This window comes from Arabidopsis lyrata (assembly GCF_000004255.2).
Source record: "Arabidopsis lyrata subsp. lyrata unplaced genomic scaffold ARALYscaffold_1, whole genome shotgun sequence".
NCBI lineage: Eukaryota > Viridiplantae > Streptophyta > Magnoliopsida > Brassicales > Brassicaceae > Arabidopsis > Arabidopsis lyrata.
In genome coordinates, this window is record NW_003302555.1 from 24,402,923 (window position 1) to 24,420,172 (window position 17,250).

Genomic DNA, 17,250 nt, shown 5'->3' on the forward strand with positions numbered 1-17,250 from the left:
CGATGTCTTTAATCATGAGGTTTCAAAACTTCAACAAATAGGAGCTCTTTTGCATACTTCTTCCGGGGTTTGGGTGGCTTATCACCACCAGAGGTAGGCCTTGGACGTTTCTGCCCAGTTACATCACTTTCAACTTCTTCTGTCGTCTGAGGTTGAACAGGAGGTTCAGTATCTTTTCCGACGTTCACGTTCTCCTCTTCTGGCATCTACAGAATACATAAACAAAGTATAAACAAAAGAGGTTCAGTCATACAATCTATAATCAATGACTTTCAAGTATAACAAAGGTCGAACCCTAAATTTCTGGATGAACAATGGAATCCAAAACCCTAACATTCTCACAATCGAAGATTTGAGTAACATTAGGGTTTTGAATCCCAATTAATCATCCAGATATTAGCAAATCGACATTAGCTTATTAGCTACCAAGAAGAATGAAGAGCTAACCTCTAACACTTTCTCGGTTACGGGTTGAATTTCGGAGAAATGGGAGTAGAATCACGAGGGTATGAAGATGTAGAAGTGTAGAAGATGATGAATTGATGAAGCTAGGAAGATGAGATGATGTTTAGATCAGAGAATAAGGATGAAAACTGATGAGATTAGGGTTTAGGATTCCACTCTCTGTTTTGCATGCGGCAAAGGCGAAGAAGAAGAGAAATGAAATTAGGGTTAATGTCTTAGGATTAGGCTTATATAGGTCTGCTGCGAATGGGCTTAATATTGCTAATGGGCTACATAAAACCTAATATTGCTAATGGGTTACATAAAACCGATCGGGCCGATTACCGAACCGATCCGACCCAAAAACCGACCCCCCAAATAATTGATTCCGTTCGGTTTGGTCTCCTCAATTCGGTCTGTCCCGATAACCGAAAATTTTGGGTTCCTCGGGTCGGTTTGATCGGTTCTTACCGAAGTCCCAGGGCTACTTACCATTGTCTATTTTTGATTGCCTTAATTATGTTTAACAACTTCAAATTTAATTCAATAATTAAATTATATTAAAGATATTATGTAAATATTGTTAAGATACTCTATAAAGTATCTAAACCATTGAGGATGGTCTAAGTACTACAAGAAAGTGATAATCTAATAGCTAATACACAATGAAAAGCTTTAAAAAGGAACATTCCTAACCTGATATCCAAATATAAACACTAAATTTTTAGTTATATGTTCAAAAGTTTAAAACTACGAAATAACATTAAATTAGTGACCACGTACAAGTTTTTTTCACCTTTATGAAACATAAGGGTGGAACAAGAATTATCATGTTCATGATTTTGGATATACGTAGTTCGATTTTGCATCCTAAGATCCTTTATTTCAAGTTTTAGACCACAGCCTTTAACTCGTCCGATCCACTTCTTCTAAATATTACAATGACTACATGTAAACCTTCATAACAATATGTGATGTGTGTGGCAAAGTAGTATGTTTTTGAACCAAACAAATTGATTCTCAAATCGTTGAAAACTCAAAAAAAAAAAAAAAAAATAGAGTACTTCTCTAAGAGCGGATACCTACTAGAGGATCGCATTCATAGTTGAGGATTGAATGTCCCTCTATCATGTTTACTCTGTAACTCGGTATTCGGGATATATGTAAATTAACTATGCGTCCATTGTGATTAGTTGACTACTCCAAAGCGGTGTGGATGTCCCTATTTGTTATATCAAATCTGTCTCTAGCCAGTGAAAATACTAGTGTGGATCAAAGCTCCTATAATGAACCTCAAGTATAGCTATTATTTGCAAGACCATCCTCAAAGCTACCGAGTAAGAACTAAAGAGAGGAATGCTCCTTAACACTCTTTTATCTCCCAACAGGCCAACATTACTCACTTTTGGTGAGAGAGATTTAGCAAATTATGAGATGCAAGTTGGCAGGTCTTGATCGCCCAGGATTCCTCGAGTCACGATTGCTCGTCAACTTTAAGCTCAAGTTCATAAACAAGATACCTTCCTAATCACTCTATGGTTTGGAGAGTTTCATAATCCCTCTCTTCGATAGTCATGTGTGCATGTGTCATTGTATGTAATGTGGATTGTTTAAGTTTATGGCTCTTTTTACCATTTCTTCTTATTTTTCCTCTGTTTTTAAGTTACTCAAAATGATGTTTCTGTAAAAGAACACAAAAGAGACATGGGAATATAATACGTTTAATTTTAACCACAAATATATAAAATTTTCAAACACTTGGTACCAGCCCCGGGTTATAGGGTGGGGTGGAGGTGCGACGGTCTGGGGCTTTTAAAAAAAAAAATTACATGTAGAAAAGGCCCAAATAATTTTTTTTTATATTATTAATATGAGAATTATATTTTAAGATGCCTAATTTTTTTATAAAAATATATATAAAAAGGCCCAAAATTTTTAAAATAACAATTTTCATTATAAAAATCTGCAAATTTTAAAAAAATTAAATAAATTTTCTCTTTATATATAATATTAGGCCAAAAAAATTTTACCCTAAGACCATCCGCAGTGGTGTAAGTGTGAGGGGGGTGTAAGATTTTTTTATAATTTAAAGTGAGAGAGAAAAGAGAGAGAGAAAGAAAGAGAGAGAGTGTGTTTTACACCCGAGTGTGAAGAGAGAGACAATTTTTTTCTTTTGTTAATACCTACACCCGACGACTAACACCCGAACGCTTGCCCCACTGCGCATGGCCTAAGGCTCCCAAATATATTGGGCCGGGGCTGCTTGGTACGATAAACTAAACAACAATGATTTTAAAGAAACAAAAAGGGTTATACTTATATCATACTCATGTCTTCTTGGTTCTTACGTAGAATCATAGTAGAGTACTAACAAATATTTAAAAACTGAGATCGAACCCAAAAATCTCAAAAGCACAGGTCAATTTTTCTATGTGAACAAAATATATAATCTTCTTAAATAGCACAAGACAATTAGCAAATACAACCAAGATAAGATCTTAGGTGGATACAAGCCCAAAAAGCTTAATAGATTGAGCCAGCATAGCCCATTGTCCAAAGTACTTTTGGCTAGCAGTGAATATAAATTTGGGATTTTTGTCAATAGTGCCCTGAAAATGAGTTTTAGTTTTTCTAATTGCCATTTTAGAAAACTCCTTTCTGAAACAGGTCATTCTGCTTGATTGTGGCACATGTAAAAGACATATATGTCCTTCTAATATATGGAATGAAAAACGATGGATGATGTGTGACATATCTGACATTTTGGGCTAAAATGTACAATAGCATTTATTGTGGATAAAATATTATTATTAAAAATAAAAATAAAATAAAGATTAGTTTTACCAGAAAAAGATTGAAATCTCTGGTTAATTTCATGGACCAGATTTTATATTCGTTTATGAACAACATAAATGGTGTTTAATTGAAGACAAAGGTGTGCTTATCGTGGACCAGATTTTATATTCGTTTATGAACAACATAATCTTTGGTTTAGCTTGTTTACAATCTTAGACAAGCAAGATAGCCAGTTTATCAAAACTAAAAAACGGCATCAACGGATGGATCAGAGCTCGTGGACTAGGATATCTTTAGACCACCATTAACGGGGGTGGCTAATAGTGTTCTTAAGAAAATCTTAGCTCAAAATTTAATGAAAAACCATGCTTAATGTTAAGAAACGGGGCTTAGTTAAGCCTCAAAATTAAAGCTAAGAACTGTCCACGTGTCAAGTTTTGGCCCGTGTTTTATTTTCTCTGAGATTTCTTTCATCTCTCTTTCTCTCCCCCTCTCCCTCCCTTTCACGAAACAAAGACGATTTCATCTCTCCGACGGCTTGATTCGTCGAATTGAGAGTAGCTCTTGGGAGGAATTTCGTGTATGAGCAATCGTTATCTCTACTCTCCGTTGTCGTCTCACTCTCCGTCAAATTCTCGCAACTTCCGCCGGAGAAATCTCTGCCACTCAGCTTCCTTCGTCGAATTGAGAGGTGAAATGAGTGGGGATTGCATTTTTGATCCTTCTGTATCATCATCTGCAGGAGAAATGGTACGAAACTCTTTGATTTCTCTCTGTTTTCACTGCATCTTTCAAAAATTAGGGTTTATGGATCTGTCAAAAATTAGGGCTTTTTACAATTGGGAATTGACCGTATCAAAATTAGTGTTCTATGATGTTTGCATGTCGTTTTCAAACCAAATTAGGGTTGAATTTTGTTAGCAGAAAGTTTTAAAAAAAATTAGGGTTCATATGATGTTAAAAGCTTGGGGATTCGTTATTGATCCATTTGTTTCCATTTAATTGGAAATATCAGCATAGCAAACTAATTTGTCACTTCTGATTTTTTTTCAAATAGTAGTAATTACCTAGCAGATGTTTGTTTTTCGTTAGAACAAATACTACCATTCAATTTTTGGGGGCACTCTCTTTGTAGAAATATCAATGTCAAATCCCGAGAGGAGAGACAATGTCTAGAGAGATGGTTTTTGAGATGTTATTCTATTTCATGCTTCAGTTACATGTTGACATTTGTGTTTGTTTAATTTTGGCAAAACAGAATCAGTTTATTGGTTTGGTGTTTTGAATGAGTTTTATGTTTGTTTTTCAGGTTTGGTCTCTCTGTCAAGCATCGGATAACTTGTGTTTGTTTAATTTTCGTAAGTATCGGAACCAAAGCTAAAATGAATGAATGATTGTACATCTTCTACTCCTTTCTATGAATGTATAAAAATACTTGTATATATGGTTTCTTGTAGTGAAAGACATCTAAATACAAAATTTGAATTTTTTTTGAACTTACTCTTAACCATTGGAGGACTTTTTTTTATAGATATTCTTCATTTGTTCTTAGCTTAGAAATAAGAGAATTTTAATATAAACAATTGTTAAGATCCAAGGTTAAGAACCAACCGATATTCATGCTCTTATATCGTTATTAATGATGTTGTAACAATGTTAATTGTAACTGCAGGTCGTGGACAAAAGTGTAATCGACGAAACATAACGTTAAAGTTGCATGAACATCAAAACAGACTGGTCCATTGAAATAGATAAAAGTGGTCCAAAAATTTATAAAGTCGTGGACGACAAAAATAAAAAAAATATAGTTTACGAATTGTCAAAGGATGAACTTACAACAACAAAAAAAAAACTAAAACCTAGCCTCCCACGATTTCGCTTATGTTTTCTTCAGAGGTGATGAAGAAGAAGATCTTCAACGGAGACGATTGAGTGTTTCTCTAAAATATAAACTAAATAGAACTCTTACATATTATTATAAAATATTACAAATAACTTTCATTTGAATTTTGTATGTATTAGACCATACGCAATGGCGTACTCGATACACAGGTGTAAGTAATAAAATAACATGTTTTATTGCAAAAGTTGTCTGAGAATCGAAATAAGGGTGTGAACTTACACCCCGGTTGTTAGTCCCACGTGACAAAATCTATCTCTCACTCTCTCCTCTCTCTTTCTCCACTAATAACCAAATCTCTCTCTCTTGAACAAAAATAATAATAAATATATTATCAACATCTCTTAAGAAATATATTATCAACATCTCTTAAAGAGATGTACCACTGCTGATCTAGGAAGCACGGAAGCTTCGTCGGACGTCCGCTTCCCGCTTCGGAATCTTAGTCGGAATCGGAAGCTCTCGGAAGCTTTCGGAATCTCGCTTCCATAACGCTTCTAAAAAATTCATTTTGGAAGCTCCTTGGAAGCTTACGATTCTATTTTGGAAGCTTGCGATTCCATTTAAAAAATTTGATGTCACAAAATAAATAAGAAATATGAAATTAGGTTTGATAGTTTTTTTATACAACAAAAGAAAAACCAAAACTAATTTTGCATACTAATTTTGTATTTTATTTTTTAAAATATCATAGTTAGAAAAATAATAGCAGCATGGATCATTTATTAGAAAGATGTTGAAATGATTAATTGAATTAAATTAATTTTGAGAAATTTGAGTTTGATGATGTTTTTATTGGTAAAAAAAAATTAAAACAATTTTATTTGATGGAATTAGTAAAATGAGAATGAAGAATGATCTTAAATTTTTGACTTTGAACTATTTGACTTTTCTCTATTGTAAACGTACACTATTTGATTTTTAAATATAGAGAGATATTTAGAATTTATGTATTAGATTTGTATGTTAATTATAATTTTTTATATGATATAATGTTTAATGTTTATTATATATGTATATATATATACAACATTCCACAGGAATGGCTCTTTTGAGTTCTAATTAATTTCGGATGACAAAAAAAAATGTATATATATATATATATTAATTTTTATATACGTTTCCAACACGTACCCACTTTCTATAATTTCTATAAAAATCGCTTCCACGTTTCCAAACGCTTCACTTCCGCGTACCCGCTTCTGATTCTATGCAACCTAGCTGCTGATGCTCTTACAATGCTGAGTTGGAGAGTGAGTTAATGCTCAACAGAGCTGTCAAATCGTCCATCTCTATAACATAAAACAAAGGTATTTTGGTCTTTTCGTTTAAGAGAAATGGCATTTGCTATTACTAGTTTTTTTAATGGCATTTAAGAAAATGAAAGTGTAGAAGATGGCACTTTTGTTAAAAATAATTTGGTTAAAAAAACATACACGTTTTCAAAAAAAAAAAAAAAAAAAAAAAAAAAAAAAAACATACACATCGAAACAAGTTTAAAGTATTTCATACATCATATTGTACATGACTGTCGGGGATCTATTTCAAGTACTTAAAGTATCCTCTATAATATCAAATCTATGATTTCTCTCGGCCTTTAACTATCTCGCTCTCCACCAACACTCATTGTTGCATACTCTGATGCAACTTACATATTATCGAATCCGGTCAAACACCAACAAACAAAGCATATCCACATTAACATTCACTTTGTCCTCGAGCAAATTGTTCTTGGGAAAATACGAGTACTCCATGTCCAACTAGAACTTCAATACCTGGACATATTTACCAAAGGACTTCCTACAACACTTTTCCTAAACTATAGAACGAATCTGAGCTTTACCACATTCTTACAAATATGTTTTTTTTTTCTTTCTCAACACTTACAAATATGTTAATTAGTAAGAAGCAAATAACTAAACATCCACGAAGCAGACAAGAACCTTTGGGTTTCTTTCACTGTCTTACCGAGCGTGAACATTGTCGCCAAGCCGTCCAAATCACAATAAAAATAATGAATCTTTTAAATCATTACTAAGCATCAAATCAAATCTCAACGTTATGAATAGATCATTAACCTAAAAATCCACCAACCCGTGACGCATCTCTGGAACAACATTCATAAGCCCGTGAGTTTTGAGAACCATGAACACGTGGCGATCCAACATTTTCCCAATTTTATGTCATATACAATCTTTATGTTACGTAGGATTTTTCGTAAACTATAGTCTATGTCCATGACGTTTGAGTGATTATAGATCTAGCAAAAGTATATATTTTATAAACTATATATATGCAACAACTTTCTACTTTTATTCACAACGTTTGGTAGCTGGGAAATAAAGGCCATTTGATGATCACGATTCGGTGATTTATCTCGTTATGATGTACACTCGTTAGTGCTTGCTGCCAATTAAATGGTCACGTATGTAATTTTTTTAAAAAATGAAAACAAAGGATAATGTTAGTCGTGGTATACCGTCCAGTCGTCCACACAACAACACTTATATCTTTAATCTCCAATAAACACAAAACCAAATGCCATATATAACCATACCTATATAAGACCTAAAATGCGTACGAAATGGTCGAAACCATTTATCGTTGCTATAAATTATTAGCTTTATGTTTTGTAGCAGAAAATATGGTTACCAGCAAAACATTTATAAGAAATCAAAAATAAAATGTGTATATTATTTTACGTGCTGTCACAAAGACATAAATGTACACACAAAAAGTTTGATGTAACTTGGAATATCTTTCACAGTTTGCGGCATTTAGATTTGGAACAACCACGTGTCGCGATTTGGAGATACTTCCACGTGGTATTAAGTTGAGCCACAAGCCATCATCAGTTCATCACTCAACAAATCCTTTTGGTAATAAGTGTTAAGCACGACCCGTGAGAGATACATGTGACATATAGAGACGAAAAAAATAAAAAGACTGATCAAAGCTTTAAATTTTGTTTCTCATTCTAATCAAATAACTAAATAACTTTTGGGAATAATGGCTTCGACTATTTTTTGTTTTTTTAGTAGGACTACATATGTTTATGTCGATTACAAATGAATTGTATATTTATGTTCATATTGATTATAGATATTGGATTAGTATACCGATTGGGTTATCCGGTTTAATTAATTGTGAATAGTATACGGTTTAGTACAGATTTATACTTGTATAAATAGCAATGTAATTCTTCTTCTTCAAGCTAATGAGAAAAATTACTTTAACAAACTTTCTCAGATCCTTATCCATAATATGGTATCAGAGCCATCCAGATCTCAGATCTGATTTTTTCGCCATTGTTGATCTCAATCTAAGCTTCTTTTCTCGATTGATTTCATCTCACAATGGTGTTTAAGAAGAGTGTTGTTCGCAGGCCAGTGAAATCGAAGACTGCAGCCAACTCTCCTTCGGTTCCAGCTCGGAAAATGACTCGATCGACTGTCATCGCCAGGTCTCCTCCGGATACTCCTCCAGCTGCTACTTCTCAAGCTTCTGGAGCTTCGCGAGCTGTGGTGATGTCAGATTCTTCCGATCCAAGTCAGTCTCCCTTTTATATGCACCACGCTGATCATCCAGGTTTGACAATCATCTCTCTCCATCTTGATGATACTAACTATGATGATTGGCGTGCTGCGATGCTTATTTCCTTAGATGCTAAGAATAAGATTAGGTTTATCGATGGTTCTCTGCCTCGTCCCTTAGAATCTGATCTTAACTTTCGTCTTTGGTCACGATGTAATAGCATGGTAAAGTCCTGGCTATTGAACTCTGTTTCCCCTCAGATCTATCGCAGTATCCTCAGATTGAATGATGCTGTTGATATCTGGCAAGACTTGTATGGTAGGTTTCATCGTACTAATCTTCCGAGAACATTTAATCTAACTCAAGAGATTCAGGATCTCCGTCAAGGATCCATGTCCCTTTCTGAGTATTACACTACTCTGAAGACCCTTTGGGCTAACTTGGAAAGTACTGATGAACCTGATGCTCCATGCACTTGTGGCAAAGCTACTCGTCTGCAACTGAAGGCAGAGAGAGCTAAGATTGTAAAGTTCCTCGCAGGTCTCAGTGATTCTTATTCTATCATTAGGAGACAGATTATCATGAAGAAAGTACTTCCTAGCCTTGCAGAGGTCTACAACATTCTTGATCAGGATGACAGTCAAAGAGGATTCTCCAATATTCCTACTCCTCCGGCTGCATTTCAGATGTCTGAGAGTGTTAATCCCTCTGTTTCTTCATCTCTGTCTGAACCAGCAATCTGTTATGTTACCTCTGGACCTAATAAAGGACGTCCAATTTGTTCTTATTGCAATCGTGTTGGTCACATTGCTGAAAGATGCTACAAAAAGCATGGTTTTCCTCCTGGATTCATTCCTAAAAGTCGTACTCCAGAGAAGAATCAGAAATCTCAGCCTGTTGCTGCACAAGTTGCCTTATCTGCTACACCTGAAGCAACTCATGCTAATTTGGACAGTTTAGTTGGTAATCTCTCCAAAGATCAACTACAACAATTCATTGCTCTTTTTAGCTCTCAGCTTCAACTTCCTTCTGGTAACAGTGGTGCTAGTCCTTCTCAGTCTGATATTGCTCCTTCTGGTATCTCTTTTTCTCCTTCCACTTACTGTTTTGTTGGCATTCTTACAGTATCTAAACATACTCTATCCAATCAATCTTGGATAATTGATTCTGGCGCCACACATCATGTGTGCCATGATAAATCCTTGTTTACTACTCTGGATAATTCTGTTGTTAGTGCTGTGAATCTCCCTACAGGCCCGACTATAAGAATCAGTGGAGTGGGAACTCTTCAGATAAACAAGGAAATTTATCTGAAGAATGTTCTATTTATACCAGAATTCAGACTGAACCTAATCAGTATTAGTTCTCTAACTGATGATCTTGGTTCCCGAGTTGTTTTTGATCCCCATTCTTGTGCTATTCAGGATCCTATCAAGGGATTAACAATTGGTCAAGGTAGGAGAGTCGCCAATCTTTATGTGTTGGACACAACAGTCATCCCAAATGCTTCTCTCTCAGTCAATGCGGTGGTGGATGTTAGTGTTTGGCACAAGAGACTTGGACACCCCTCTTATTCTCGCTTGGATGCTATTTCTACAGCTTTGGGAACTACCAGACACAAGAATAAAGGAGCAGCTTATTGTCATATATGCCATTTGGCTAAACAGAAGAAATTATCTTATACTTCTCAGAACAATGTTTGTAAAGATATTTTTGAGTTGCTACACATTGATGTCTGGGGACCCTTTTCAGTGGATACAGTTGAAAGATATCGTTATTTTTTGACTATTGTTGATGATCACTCTCGTGCTACATGGATTTACTTACTCAAAACCAAAAGTGAAGTGGTTTCAGTATTTCCTGCATTTGTTACTATGGTAGAGAATCAGTATAGAGTCAGGGTTAAAGCAGTTCGTTCTGACAATGCTCCTGAGCTAAAATTCAACAAATTCTACCAAGATAAGGGAATTGTTTCTTATCATTCTTGCCCTGAAACTCCTGAACAAAATTCAGTCGTTGAAAGAAAACATCAACACATTTTGAATGTGGCTCGTGCTCTTCTGTTTCAATCTCAAGTTTCTTTGTCTTATTGGGGGGATTGTGTTTTGACTGCTGTGTTCCTCATTAATCGTACACCATCACAGCTCCTCTCAAACAAGACTCCTCATGAAGTTTTAACAGGTCAGAAACCGGATTATAGTCAGCTCAAGACATTTGGTTGCCTTTGTTATGGATCAACATCAACACAACAGAGGAACAAGTTCCAACCGCGTGCTAGAGCTTGTGTGTTTTTGGGCTATCCGGCTGGCTTCAAAGGTTATAAACTCTTGGATTTGGAATCTAACAGGATTTTTATTTCTCGCAATGTTATATTTCATGAAGAGATATTTCCCCTGGCAAAGAACAGTACCGCAGAAGCACATTTGGAGTTTTTTACACCACTGAATTCTGAGTCCTCAGGTAATATCAATCCATCAATTTCTCCATCTATTCCTCTTCTACCACCAGAAATTTCTTCCTCTAGAAATAGAAAGAGTCCTGCACACTTGCAGGATTACCACTGTTATTCCCTACAAAATAACACTGATCATCCCATATCTTCTTCTCTTTCATACTCCAAAATTTCTTCAGATCATCTTGCTTATGTTAATAGCATTACCAAAATTCCTATTCCTCAATCTTACTTTGAGGCTCAGAATTCAAAGGAATGGTGTGAAGCAGTTGATAAGGAGATTGGTGCTATGGAATCTACAAATACTTGGGAAATCACTTCTTTACCTCCGGGGAAAAAGGCAGTGGGTTGTAAATGGGTCTTTACTTTGAAATTTCATGCTGATGGAAGTCTTGAAAGGTACAAGGCTCGCCTAGTTGCCAAGGGATATACTCAAAAGGAGGGATTGGATTATACGGATACTTTTTCTCCTGTCGCCAAAATGGCTACTGTGAAGCTTCTCTTAAAGGTATCTGCTTCTAAGAAATGGTTTTTAACTCAACTTGACATCTCTAATGCTTTTCTCAATGGAGAATTGGAAGAAGAGATTTTTATGAAACTACCAGAGGGATATGCAGCAAGACAGGGGGACTCCTTACCATCTAATGCCGTTTGTAGACTCAAGAAATCTATTTATGGTCTGAAACAGGCCTCTCGGCAATGGTTTAAGAAATTCTCTGCCTCTTTAGTCTCATTTGGTTTTCTTAAGGCTCATGGTGATCACACTTTGTTTGTGAAAGGTATTGGGGATGAGTTTGTTGTTGTGTTGGTTTATGTCGATGACATTGTCATAGCCAGTACTAGTACTTAAGCTGCAGCTTCTTTAACCAATGCTTTGAAAGAGTGTTTTAAACTCAGAGATTTCGGGCCATTGAAGTATTTTTTGGGTTTGGAGGTTGCTCGCAATACTGAAGGGATATCTCTTTGTCAGAGAAAGTATGCTTTAGAATTGTTGGCCTCCACAGGAATGCTTGGCTGCAAACCAGTTTCTGTTCCTATGATACCAAATGTCAGACTCTCTAAATCTGATGGTGATCTTTTGGAAAACAGAGAAATGTATAGAAGGCTTGTTGGTAAGTTGATGTACTTGACAATTACAAGACCAGACATCACATTTGCAGTTAACAAGCTTTGTCAATTCTCCTCTGCTCCTCGGACTGCCCATCTTGCTGCAGTGTATCGTGTGCTTCAGTATATCAAAGGCACTGTTGGCCAAGGGTTGTTTTATTCTGCAACAGAGGATCTTCATCTTACTGGTTTTGCTGACGCAGATTGGGGAACATGTCCTGACAGTAGACGTTCCACTACTGGTTTTACTATGTTTCTTGGTCCATCTTTGATTTCATGGCGTTCCAAGAAGCAACACATTGTTTCCCGCTCTTCTGCTGAATCAGAGTATCGCGCTTTGGCTCTTGCTTCTTGTGAAATGGTATGGCTACACACATTGCTTAAGGACTTGAGAGTTGCTTCTTCTGCAGTTCCAGTTCTCTTCTCCGATAGCACGGCTGCCATTTACATTGCAACAACCCCTGTTTTCCATGAAAGGACCAAACACATTGAAATAGATTGTCACACGGTTCGGGAAAGGTTGGATCAGGGGCTTCTTAAGACTCTTCATGTCAGAACTGAGGATCAAGTGGCTGATATACTTACTAAACCGTTGTTTCCGCATCAGTTTGAACACTTAAAATCCAAGATGAGCATTCAGAACATCTTCTGCACATCTTGAGGGGGACTATTGGATTAGTATACCGATTGGGTTATCCGGTTTAATTAATTGTGAATAGTATACGGTTTAGTACAGATTTATACTTGTATAAATAGCAATGTAATTCTTCTTCTTCAAGCTAATGAGAAAAATTACTTTAACAAACTTTCTCAGATCCTTATCCATAATAATAGATATTCATTTGTGATGACAAACAATCGATTAATTAGTGGATCTTTTTTGGGTGCAAAATTATAGATATTCGTATAATCGTATTATGTGCTTACTTCTCGACATTGTAGGGAGGTGCTAATAATAGCAAGAAAATTCTGATTTTTATGGCTTCTTGAAATTAGTTTGGGTTTTGGCATGAGATTCTTCTAATTATTGAAAAAAATATGAAAAATAATAGAAATTTGTACACCATGGTCCATAACCCAAAAAAAAGGAAGAATGAAAAATTAGAATAAAAACAATTAATTAACGGACAAACTACTTTGTACGTTTGAAGAATATAATGTCGCTGTCTAGCGTATTTATATCATGATTACATCCACTACGAAAATTCTAATCTTTATACATAAATTGGTGAATATGTATATACATGTTTTTGATGATTCTGGCCGACATTAAATGATTTTGTTTACAAACAAAAAGAAAAATAGATAAATGTGGGAATTAAGACTGCTCGTTATTAGAAGCATTAGGAACCAACGGATCATTTCCGGAGCCCGCCCAACTTTTTCCTATCCGTCTTCAACATCCACAAGAAATATATTCAACTACAATACAACAAAGTGTCACGAGATTTGTCTATTTCCAATCTTTTGCTTCTCAATTATTTATTTCACTTGCTTTTTTTAATTTATAAAACTATACATGAAAACGATTTATATTGTTTCATAAAATTATGTTGCTTTTTCTATATCATGCGTCGGCATAGTTAGTGTTACACAAATTAAAGTACAATTTTAAGAAGCAAAAAAGGGTGAAGCTATACAAATCATGCATTTGTGTTATTGTTTTGGATTAGGATTGATCAATCGTTGTCGTCACAAAATCAGTCATTTGGTATTTCTAGATTTTCTTGAATCGAACTGAAAAATTCTATATATCGATTGATAATGAGTTTCTCAAGTGACGACTGTGAATTTAAATATCTTTTAGCCACTGCCACGCCCTTAGCGATGAGATAACGTGAACCCGGTATGTAAGGCCACCAGGACCACACTTGAGGGCAATGCCCAACACGGTGCTAGTCGGGACCACCAGTGGTGGGGCCCGGACAACCTGGTTAAAAAAAAAAAAAAAAAAAAAAAAAAAAAAAAAAAATTGACAAAAAAAATATACCTTTTAACGAGAATTCATCTTGTTCTTCCACCACATAAGACGACTTTACAATCAATAAATGTAAATGTTTATATATCTGCAAATGGAGCTGAAGACCTTCGACATAATTTTTATTTTTAGAAGAAAAAAAAAACTTCTTTACTAATAATTTTAAAATGTTCTACTCCGTGACCTGAGAGGATGTACGGACAGAGACTCAAAATTATTCAAAAAACAAAAAAAAAAACTTTTAAATGAATTGAGATATGAAGATATTAGAATCATTTATATATATAACTATTTCATCTGGATATAATTCAATCAAAATATTAGAATTTCAGTATTTAATCAGACAACAAACAAAAAAATAGAATGATATATATATATATATATATATATATATATATATATTCACCAAAATGATATATTTATTATTGACACTTACAACTTTAAGCAGGCATGGCCTACAAAATTTAAGTCGGCCATGTAAAAATAAACATGATCGGTGACGTCATCATGTTCTGAACAATAGAAGTACGAAGAAAGAGGATGAACAAAGTGACTTTAACACTGGCGCACACACGCATTAATATCCCTTATCGTTAGGCAGTTAGGCTTATCATATGGTTGCATATAAAGTTAACGTGGCAATAATGTCAACAAAAAAAAGTTAACGTCACAGTATTTTTGCATGGGGATCGGAGATGAGTAATGAAGGTTACTACCTTGTACTGACTTGCTTAATTAATATTTAGGTTAATTTCAGATCTGATAAATTAGCGTAAGCTTGGAGACTAGGATGACTTTGTAACTACCATCCTATTCTATTATTATTTGGGAGTACAATTTATAATTACCTTTAATTAACATTTTTCTTTGTAAGAATTTATTTAAAAATATCATTACAAATAAAATTTTATAGAGTAAATTAATTCAACTTATTAAAGATAAACAACTCAAATACTATTTTATGCAATTTAATTAATTTAAGTTAATTACAAAAAAGAAAATCTATTATTAATTTATTTAAAAAAAATGACCAATCAAAATGAACATATAAGATTTAATATCTAACTTACCATATTAATTTTTTATTAATCATCTTTATATGATTCTATTTCTATAAATAAATAAATCATTATATCATCTATATAATAAAAAAAAAAGTAAATTTTTTTCTTCATATACCAAGATTTAAATTTTTAAAAACGAATATAAATTATTCAATGTATGAAAGAACAAATTTAACTGGTCAAAAATTCATATTTGAGTAATATATTCTTTTTCTTATAATATCATCAATACATAATAGATCAAAAATTTATAAAGTATAAATACTCGAATTTGATTTTTTGAAACAAATATTTATAATAGGTGGCGGGTTGAATATAATATATTATATTATAAAATGAGTTATGATCCTTATAACTATTTGAATATTTATATTTAATTTCGTATCATTTTTTTAAAAAATCATAATTTTACATACTACAATAAATTTTTTTAAAGATTTTAATTTGGAACATTTTAAAAAAGTTTAATTTAATATATTAAAGAATATCATAAATATTTAATAGATTAAAAAGATAAAAAAAATTATAAATACATTAATTTGATTTTCTAAAAGATATGTTTAAAATAGAGAAATCTAACTAATGTGTCATTTACTTTTCAAAAACTTAGCAAAAATGCAACAAAACATAAATCTTTCCAAATGTGCCATCATGGACAACATTTCTTGTCTACCCAAATTTTTGTATATCGTTTCGAATTCTTGTCCACCAAAAGTCTGTTGTTTCAAAGGTGGACCAGATTTTTGGTCTACCAAATATCTTCTCAATCTGTTGTTTCAAAGGTGGACAACATTTCTTGTCTATCAAAAATTTTCGGTTCAAAGTCTTGTCCACCATTATGGCACATTTGGAAAGACAAATGTTTTGTGGCAATTTCTGTAAGTTTTGCTAAAGTATATGGCACATTCGACCAAAATCCCTTAAAAATATTTATAGTAGGCGGCGGGTTAAATGTAATGTATTCTATGGTAGAAGTTATGATCCTTATAACATACGGCATTCTAAAATTTTATGATGAGATGAGTTAAATAAGGTTTGACACTTCTAAATATTTGAAAATTTGATTCTGCAAACAATTTTGAAAATAATAAATAATAGATTGTGCCGCAATATTTTCATAGGGATTGTAAAATGAAAATATAGGCTCCACACACGGATTGAATTTGGTATTATTATATACCAAATATATGTTCATAACATATTTGATTATGTGAATAATTGGTAAATTCCGTAATTAGCTCAAACAAATCTCTATTTCAACAACCAATGAATCAGAATTTGAAAAAATAATTTCCTAAATTAATTTAAAATAATAACTAATTTTCTTAAGTAAATCAAAATAATCAACGTTTTAGATACGATTCATTTATGATATTTTGATTTTTGCTCTAACTAAATTATATGCACTCTCATTTTGTGGTTGTTAACATAAATTAACTCATTGTTCAAACAATATTAATTTTTTTAAAAAATAATCTTATTTTCTGTTTTCATATCTTAAAAAAAAATCTATAATTGAATACTATAGAAAAAAGGAAAATATATTCATTCTAATATTATATATAGGGACTGACAAAAAATATTATTTTCTCACTTACTATTATAATATATCACAACTTTATTCTAAAATATAAAATTTATAAATTTTGTAATAAATGAAATTCAACTCATAGTGTAGTACGGATGATGATCTAGTCTAATTTTAAATTTGGATCTTATACCATAGGAAACATGAGATCTCTTGGACCATGCGATATATAGTGCCAAAAATAACGATAAATATTTACACCTACCGTGGTAATGTCTCTCTCTACCACCATTTTTAAATATCATGTATCTCCCATATTATTTAAAAACAATTCCCGTCAAAGCTAAGCACAACATAGAAAAACATTTAGTAAATAATAAACTCTACTTAATTAATTGTTAAAAAATATTAATTAATATCACTCATACACTCATATTGTATGTTGAA

General features: G+C 33.4%; 1 long non-coding RNA gene across 1 annotated transcript; it reads left to right on the plus strand.

The window, feature by feature from the left end:
- The first annotated feature begins 3,563 nt into the window (after positions 1-3,563).
- LOC110224924 lies at positions 3,564-4,736 on the plus strand. The gene is made up of 2 exons (XR_002329380.1): positions 3,564-3,990; positions 4,550-4,736. It is a non-coding gene; the product is annotated as an uncharacterized LOC110224924 (long non-coding RNA).
- Positions 4,737-17,250: the final 12,514 nt, after the last annotated feature.